Genomic DNA, 8,541 nt, shown 5'->3' on the forward strand with positions numbered 1-8,541 from the left:
TTTGTCTATATCTATCTCGATTCGTTTTGGCTGTTACAAACAACCGTTATGTGAACAAAATTAATATACCCTTGTGCACAAGTGCGCTCGGGTATAAAAATGAAAGCAATTTCAAACGCTGGTTTATACAGTTATGATTGCTGGTTGATGTTTTAATCCTAATTATGATTTATTAGGTGGATTACGTGCTGTTTCTCAAACTATTTCTTATGAAGTTAGAATAGCTTTAATTTTGTTATCTTTTGTTTGTTTAATTGGAAGTTATAATATACTAGATTTTTATTATTTTCAATATTAAATTTGATTTGTTATACCCGAGCGCACTTGTGCACAAGGGTATATTAATTTTGTTCACATAACGGTTGCGTGTAACTGCCAAAACGAATCGAGATAGATATAGACAAATGTATACATAAATGATCAGGATGAAAAAAGAAATCGATTAAGCCATGTCTGTCTGTCCGTCTGTCCGTGTACACGATAACTCGAGTAAAAATTGAGATATCTCAACGAAATTTGGTATGTAGGTTTCCCTTAATCCAAGGTAGGTTGGTATTGAAAATGGGCGAAATCGGACTGTAACCACGCCCACTTCCCATATAACGGTAATTTCCAGAAATACGAAAACTGCGATATTTTAGTAACTACTGAAGATAATGCACTCAAAATGGATATTTACAATAACTTTTAGACGACAACTAAGAGTGTTATAAATTTTTGGAAAATGGGCTTAGCCACGCCCACTTATGGTTACATGTGTATATCTTGGTAACCGCTGCTCCAATTTCTTCCAAACTTGGCACAGTTGTTGGCCTTGGTACAGCATAAAAAATCGCCGAAAATTTTTAAAATCGGACGATAACCACGCCCACATCCCATATAACGGTAATTTAGAGAAATACAAAATCTTCGATAAATCAGTAAATATTGAAGCTAATTTATTCAAAATTGATGCTTGCAACAATTCTTTACCAAGAAATACGTTAGTGGTGCAATTTTGGAAAAAGGGCGTGGCACCGCCCACTTATGATCACATATAAGTATATCGGTAACCGTTCTACCAATTTGTACCAAACTCGGTGTGGTTATTGTGCTTGCCACATATAAGCAAAACGTTGAAAATTATTGAAATCGGACTAAAATTACGGCCGCTTTTCATATAAAGGTAAATTTCAGAAATGCTTGAAACTTCAATATTTCGAAATTTAAGGACGCTAATTTACTCAAAATTGATACACCCCGGCTTACCATCTAGCGGAAAGGTGAAAAAACATATATTTAATACTTGCGCCGGGTATTTAATGTTCGGCTCCGCCCGAACTTAGACTTTTTTACTTGTTTTATTTTCTATTACTTAAGTTTGGTTTTGTATTTGTGTAGCTGAAGCTAATCGTACTCCTTTTGATTTTGCTGAAGGTGAATCTGAATTAGTTTCTGGGTTTAATGTTGAATATAGAAGTGGTGGATTTGATTTTTTGAGGATTTTGAGAAGGGTTGGATTTGCTGAGTATGCTAGAATTTTATTTATGAGAATATTGTTTTGTATTATTTTTTTTGGTTGTGATTTATTTAATTTTTTATTTAATATTAAGTTGACTTTTATTTCATTTGTATTTATTTGAGTTCGTGGAACTTTACCTCGATTTCGTTATGATAAACTAATATATTTAGCTTGAAAATGTTTTTTACCTTTTTCATTAAATTATTTATTATTTTTTATTGGTTTAGAATTATTATTAATTTATTTAGTGTGGGTAATTTAATTTTGTAAAGTTAATAGAAAATTAAATTTCTGTCTTATGTTTTCAAAACATATGCTTATTATCAAGCTCATTAACTGATAAAATTTAATTAATTTATTTATTAGTTAGTGGATTAATAATATAATATAAAAAATAAATTACTGTTAAAATTTGTCCTATTAATACATATGGATCTTCTACAGGTCGTGCTCCAATTCAAGTTAATAGAATAACTGTTACTACTATAGTTCAAAATAAAATTTTGTTAATAGGATAAAATTGAATACCTCGAAATTTACTTAAATGTTAAAATGGAAGAATTGCTAAAATTGCAATTGATAAAACTAATTCAATTACTCCCCCTAATTTATTAGGAATTGAACGAAGAATTGCATAAGCAAATAAGAAGTATCATTCTGGTTGAATACGAACTGGGGTAATTAATGGATTGGCTGGGATAAAATTATCTGGGTCACCTAATAACTATGGATTTGTTAGTGTTAAAATAATTAGGCTTATAATTATTATAATAAATCCTACAATGTTCTCATAAGAAAAATAAGGATGAAATGGAATTTTGTCGATACTAGAATTTAGTCCAATTGGATTATTTGAACCTGTTTGATGAAGGAATAATAAAAGAATTAAAGTTATAGCTAATACAATAAAGGGTAAAATAAAATGAAATGTAAAAAATCGTGTTAATGTTGCATAATCAACTGCAAATCCTCCTCAAAATCATTGAACTAAATTAGTTCCTAGATAAGGAATTGCTGATAATAAATTTGTAATAACTGTTGCTCCTCATAAAGATATTTGTCCTCATGGTAATACATATCCTATAAAAGCTGTTGCGAACTATGAATAAAATTAGTACTCCTACTAACCATGTTGTAGTAAATAGATATGATCCATAATAAATACCTCGTCCTACATGTAAATAAATACATATAAAGAAAAAGGATGCACCGTTGGCGTGTAAAGTTCGTAATAATCAACCGTAATTTACATCTCGACAGATATGATTAACACTATTAAAGGCTAAATTAATATCTGCTGTATAATGTATAGCTAAAAATAATCCTGTTAAAATTTGAATTATTAAACATAATCCAAGAAGTGAACCAAAATTTCATCAAGTTGAAATATTAATAGGTGCAGGTAAATCTACTAATGCACCATTAGCAAATTTAAATAAAGGATGTTGGTTTCGTAAAGGTTTATTCATTAGTTTATTAATCGTAAAGGTCCATAGAATAATTTTGTAATTTTTACTACTGCAATTAATGTAATTATTAAATAGTTTATTACACAATACACAACACATTTCAGTTGCAGTGAACAGACGTGCTTTTTTGAGCTCCGCCGATATCATACTAGTTTTCGGTGCTTTTATGATTTACAAACACAAGCTGGTCTTGTTTGAATACGTTTTGTCTCGCGCATCTTTATGTGATACTGTGTGTGCAATTCTGAATGCTGAGAATTAACAATAACACTTAAGTTTGCCAGCTATTTACCTGTGCAGTTTGATGGTGAGTTATGTCTCCCCCTTCCTCTGCTACTCTTAAACACCGACCAAATAAAGGCTCTCCGCCCGCTAACAATNTGTTGCGAACTATGAATAAAATTAGTACTCCTACTAATCATGTTGTAGTAAATAGATATGATCCATAATAAATACCTCGTCCTACATGTAAATAAATACATATAAAGAAAAAGGATGCACCGTTGGCGTGTAAAGTTCGTAATAATCAACCGTAATTTACATCTCGACAGATATGATTAACACTATTAAAGGCTAAATTAATATCTGCTGTATAATGTATAGCTAAAAATAATCCTGTTAAAATTTGAATTATTAAACATAATCCAAGAAGTGAACCAAAATTTCATCAAGTTGAAATATTAATAGGTGCAGGTAAATCTACTAATGCACCATTAGCAAATTTAAATAAAGGATGTTGGTTTCGTAAAGGTTTATTCATTAGTTTATTAATCGTAAAGGTCCATAGAATAATTTTGTAATTTTTACTACTGCAATTAATGTAATTATTAAATAGTTTATTACACAATACACAACACATTTCAGTTGCAGTGAACAGACGTGCTTTTTTGAGCTCCGCCGATATCATACTAGTTTTCGGTGCTTTTATGATTTACAAACACAAGCTGGTCTTGTTTGAATACGTTTTGTCTCGCGCATCTTTATGTGATACTGTGTGTGCAATTCTGAATGCTGAGAATTAACAATAACACTTAAGTTTGCCAGCTATTTACCTGTGCAGTTTGATGGTGAGTTATGTCTCCCCCTTCCTCTGCTACTCTTAAACACCGACCAAATAAAGGCTCTCCGCCCGCTAACAATAAAGCTGCAAAGTTGGATGAGAGTATAGTTCTAAACACAGTACTCTCAACACTGAAAGAATTAGAGGAGAAAGTGGAAAAACAAACGAACAAACTGCAGTCTGTGTTTGAGGAGCTCTCATCCAGATTAACGGATATCGAGAGTAAACTCACAAAGCGGATCGACGAGGAGATTGCTGGCATAACTGAGAAGACTGTGGAGTCTGCCGCCAAAATAACGTCACTCGAGGCGAGCGTAAGAAATTTTGAGAGTAAGCTGGAATTGCTTACTAACCGGTTCGAGAGTCAACAAACGGCGATCTCTCCTGACTTCAGTGCTGACTACGTTATTTTTGGCTTGGCGCAAACTGAGACAGAAAACTTAAAANCAGTGCTGACTGCGTTATTTTTGGCTTGCCGCAAACTGAGGGAGAAAACTTAAAGAGTGCATTCAACCAGATTTGCCTATCGATTGATTACTTGGTACCGCAGATAAGGGATATTTTCCGCACTAAGCCACGATCAAACCAAAATAATAGTGCTGCGGTTATAGTTAAATTTCACTCGCCGTTTGACCGTAACCGTACTCTTAAGGCGTTTAGTGATTATCGCAAGAGAACCAAGCAGCCAGTTTCACTTAGCGCAATCGGTATTGAGGGACGTCTTGGAATTTTTGAGAGTCTATCCGCTAGTAACAGAAAACTTCTGCAAGAGGCGATTAAACTGAGGCGTGCAGGGAAACTGACGTCTGTCTTTACATTGCGAGGTGCTGTGCATGTGCGAGTGGATAAAGAACAGCCTGCAATAAAGATCGAAAATCAGACTGATTTGCAATGTTATTACGACGGCTAATGTTAAATAATCATGTTTGAAGCATGCATATGTTATTGTTATGTTATCTTAGAAATTTATGTTATTTATTTAAATTATATATGTTATTGGTCTGTTTAGTTCCACTTCCCGATTTTCACTTCAACAATGTTTTAAAGTTGCTTTTATTTGGTCTATTCTATCTAGTTTGTGTTTTATGTGTGCCAGGAAGGTTATGAGTGATGAAAACAGTCTAGCCATGTTAAATGTTCTCTGTAGTAACATTGTTCACTTTAATGCACGTAGCCTTAATAGTACCAAAATTGATTTTGTTAGACATGTTTTTGAATGTTCATCCGTTGATGTTGTGTGTGTTTCTGAAACATGGTTTCTAAAAGATGTAAGTGATGCATGCTACGGCTTAAAGAATTATAAGCTCATAAGTAATGACAGGCTAGGAAAAAGAGGTGGAGGTGTGGCCATTTATTGTAAAAATAGTATAAATTCTAAGGTTTTGTGTAAGTCAAGTGAAAATAGTCCAGGGTATATTTTCATTGAATTGTCTAGTGGCACTACTAAAATTTTGGTTTCATGTGTGTATAACCCACATAAATCCACTTGCCTCAAAGCATTTTTTGAAGTTTTGTCGTCTTTTGTTGTGGATTACGTCAATATTGTTGTATGTGGAGACTTTAATGTAAACCTGCTTTCCCGTGAATCACTCGGTTTCGTTGATGATGTATCTGGTGTTGGGCTATCTATTGTTAACACCACTCTACCCACTCGGTTTGAGTGTAATGCTCAACCTAGCCTTCTTGATTATTTTATTGTTTCTGATCCATCTTTAGTTTTAAAATTTGATCAAATTTCTTTCATTTCCGACCATGACCTTAAATTCTGTGCTGTTGATATTGTTTTTGACTCTTCTAATATAGCAAAAAAATTTTTATTTAGGGATTACAAATCCTTGAAAACTGACTCGTTGTTTTTGCATCTGTCATGTATTAACTGGTGCGATTGTTGGAATCTTGTGACCGTTAGTGACAAACTCAGTTTCCTCAATAAGAGTTTACTAAATGCCTTCAATTATTTTGTCCCGGTCCGTGAGTGTAAAACTAAAATGTCCTGCCCTTGGTTCAATCGTAAAGTTCAGTCAGCTATTAAAAATAAAAATAAACTGCATTCTATTTGGAAAAGGTATCCCACCCAAACTAACTGGGAAGCTTTTAAGCGTTCGCGGAATAACTCCACATTGGTTGTCAGGAAGGAAAAGCAAAAGTACTTTGCTTCGAAACTAGACCCTACTCTCCCTGCATCAGTTCAGTGGCGTAATATCAAAAATTTACGCATCCATGCTCGTAATACCTCTGAATGCAATCTAGATGTGGAGGAACTAAATAAAGCCTTTCTGAAGTGTCCTGATTCTGGTGTTCCCTCAAGTACTTTTATACCCTTGAACTCCTCAAGATATACAGGTGCTTCTTTTGAATTTCTACCAGTCTCCGAACGTGATGTAATAAGGTGTGTTTTAAATATAAAGTCAGAAGCAATAGGAGAGGATGGTCTCCCCGTAAAATTCATTAAAATTGCACTGCCTTACATTGTTGGAACTCTTACGCATATAATTAACCATAGCATCACGACTTCATGCTTTCTGAAAGAGTGGAAATGTGCCTCTGTACGACCGGTGGCGAAAAATCCTTCTGCACATACTCCAAGTGACTTCCGGCCTATTAGCATTTTGCCCTCGCTCTCAAAGGTTTTTGAAGCTTTGTTAGCAGAACAAATAAATGATCACGTCATTAAACACAACCTAATCTCCCCTCTGCAATCTGGATTTAGAGCAAGGCATAGCTGCTCAACAGCAATGCTAAAAATAATTGACGATATACGAATACCATTTGACCAAAATCAATTAACATTACTTTGCCTACTTGACTTCTACTAACTGGTAGATCTCAGCGTGTTAAAGTCGGTGAAAATATCTCAAGAATTGAGACGATTTCCTCAGGTGTTCCACAAGGTTCAGTATTAGGACCTCTTTTATTCAGTTTGTTCGTAAACGATATTTTCCTCACATGCCAATTTGTAAGCGTTCATGCCTATGCGGATGATATACAGTTATATTTATCGAGTAACTTTGAAAATGTAGGCATGTTAGTTCAAAAGTATAATCGTGACTTGTCTTCTATTGAGCGGTGGTCGAAGAAAAATGGTCTTCTCCTGAACTCTAAAAAATCGTATGTATTACCAATCGCAAAGCGGAAACTTAGTGACACTACTATACCCCATTTAGTTGTCGGTAATAAACCACTGCAATTTGTAAGCAAAATTACTAATTTGGGCTTTGTCATTAACTCAAGTTTGACCTGCACGGATCATGTAAACTCGGTAGTTGGTAAAGTTTATGGGATACTTCGAAATCTGCGCCAGAGTGCGGTTTTTACACCTAAGGTTACGAGGCGGCGACTCTCAGGGCAGTTGATAGTACCCATAATGACATATTCTGAGCTGGTCTATAATAAACTAGACTCTCTCTCGGCTCATAAGTTCGATGTACTATTCAATAATGTCACACGATACGTCTACGGCTTGAAGAAATTTGATCACATATCGGAGTGGAAAACAAGTTTGTTAGGGTGTGAAATTCACGATTTCCAAATAGCCAGGAGCTGCATTTTTCTGTACCGGCTAATGAACGCCAAGACGCCTTCTTATCTTTACGACAAACTGATATTTCCAAAGTCCGGGCGCACAAGAGACCTCATTGTACCTACTTTTAACTTTGCAACATCGACTAAACTGTTTTTCATCAACACGATTAGAAGTTGGAACTCCATTCCAACTGGAGTAAGATGAAAATTAAATAAAAGCAACTACAAAGCTATCTTAAACTCTCATTTTTCTAGAGATTTAAACAGGCCATCAAAATTAGACTAATTTAGTTTAATTTAATTTAATTTAGCTTTAATTTAGTTTAAGATTATAATTAAGTTCAATTGTAATTACATTTCGTTTTAATTTTTAACATTTGATTGTTGGTATTGCTCTGTTGTCGTATATTCAGTGTAAGTTCTATCTATTGTCTCATATTCAGTGTTAGTTCTATCTGGCGTCTCATACTCAATGTAAGCTTTATTGTATTTTGTACCTATATTTGTTGTACTAAAAAAGAAGGCAATTCTTACTGTACTAATATCACCATTTTGATAATAAATGAAAATGAAATATTTAATTTATTTCCGAAAAAAAAAAATGTAATTAAATTTGTTGGATAATTGTATAATTTATTAAGATTTAATGAATTTACTTTTTTAAACAAACGTCAAGCTGTGAAGTTCTACTTATATTGTGCTCTGATTTGTCTTTGTATTTTGCAAAGTTTATTGTGCTAATTCTGAGTAAAAGTTGCTATAAAAAGTGCCTACGAGCATCTTAGTGTGATAATAATCGAAGCTAAGTGAAAGTTTTGTGATTTTTGTGGTTTGTATTAAATTTAATTAAATTTCACTAGCTTACATCTAATCTTGCCGAGTCATTTGTTGTTATCATTGTTGTTGTTATTCCTTTGTAGTTAACTGAGATCGTTTCTATTTTTGCACATTTCTTTTTGCTCTTTTTGTTTACTTCGTTTAGTATTTCT

At 33.7% G+C, this 8,541-nt stretch overlaps 1 pseudogene; it reads left to right on the forward strand.

The window, feature by feature from the left end:
- Positions 1–5,505: 5,505 nt before the first annotated feature.
- Positions 5,506–8,541, forward strand: part of LOC108368422 (NADH-ubiquinone oxidoreductase chain 5-like) — a 7,290-nt pseudogene continuing 4,254 nt past the window's right edge.

This window comes from Rhagoletis zephyria, unplaced genomic scaffold, assembly GCF_001687245.7.
Source record: "Rhagoletis zephyria isolate East Lansing unplaced genomic scaffold, Rhagoletis_zephyria_1.1 Rzeph_scaffold_03109, whole genome shotgun sequence".
Lineage (NCBI taxonomy): Eukaryota > Metazoa > Arthropoda > Insecta > Diptera > Tephritidae > Rhagoletis > Rhagoletis zephyria.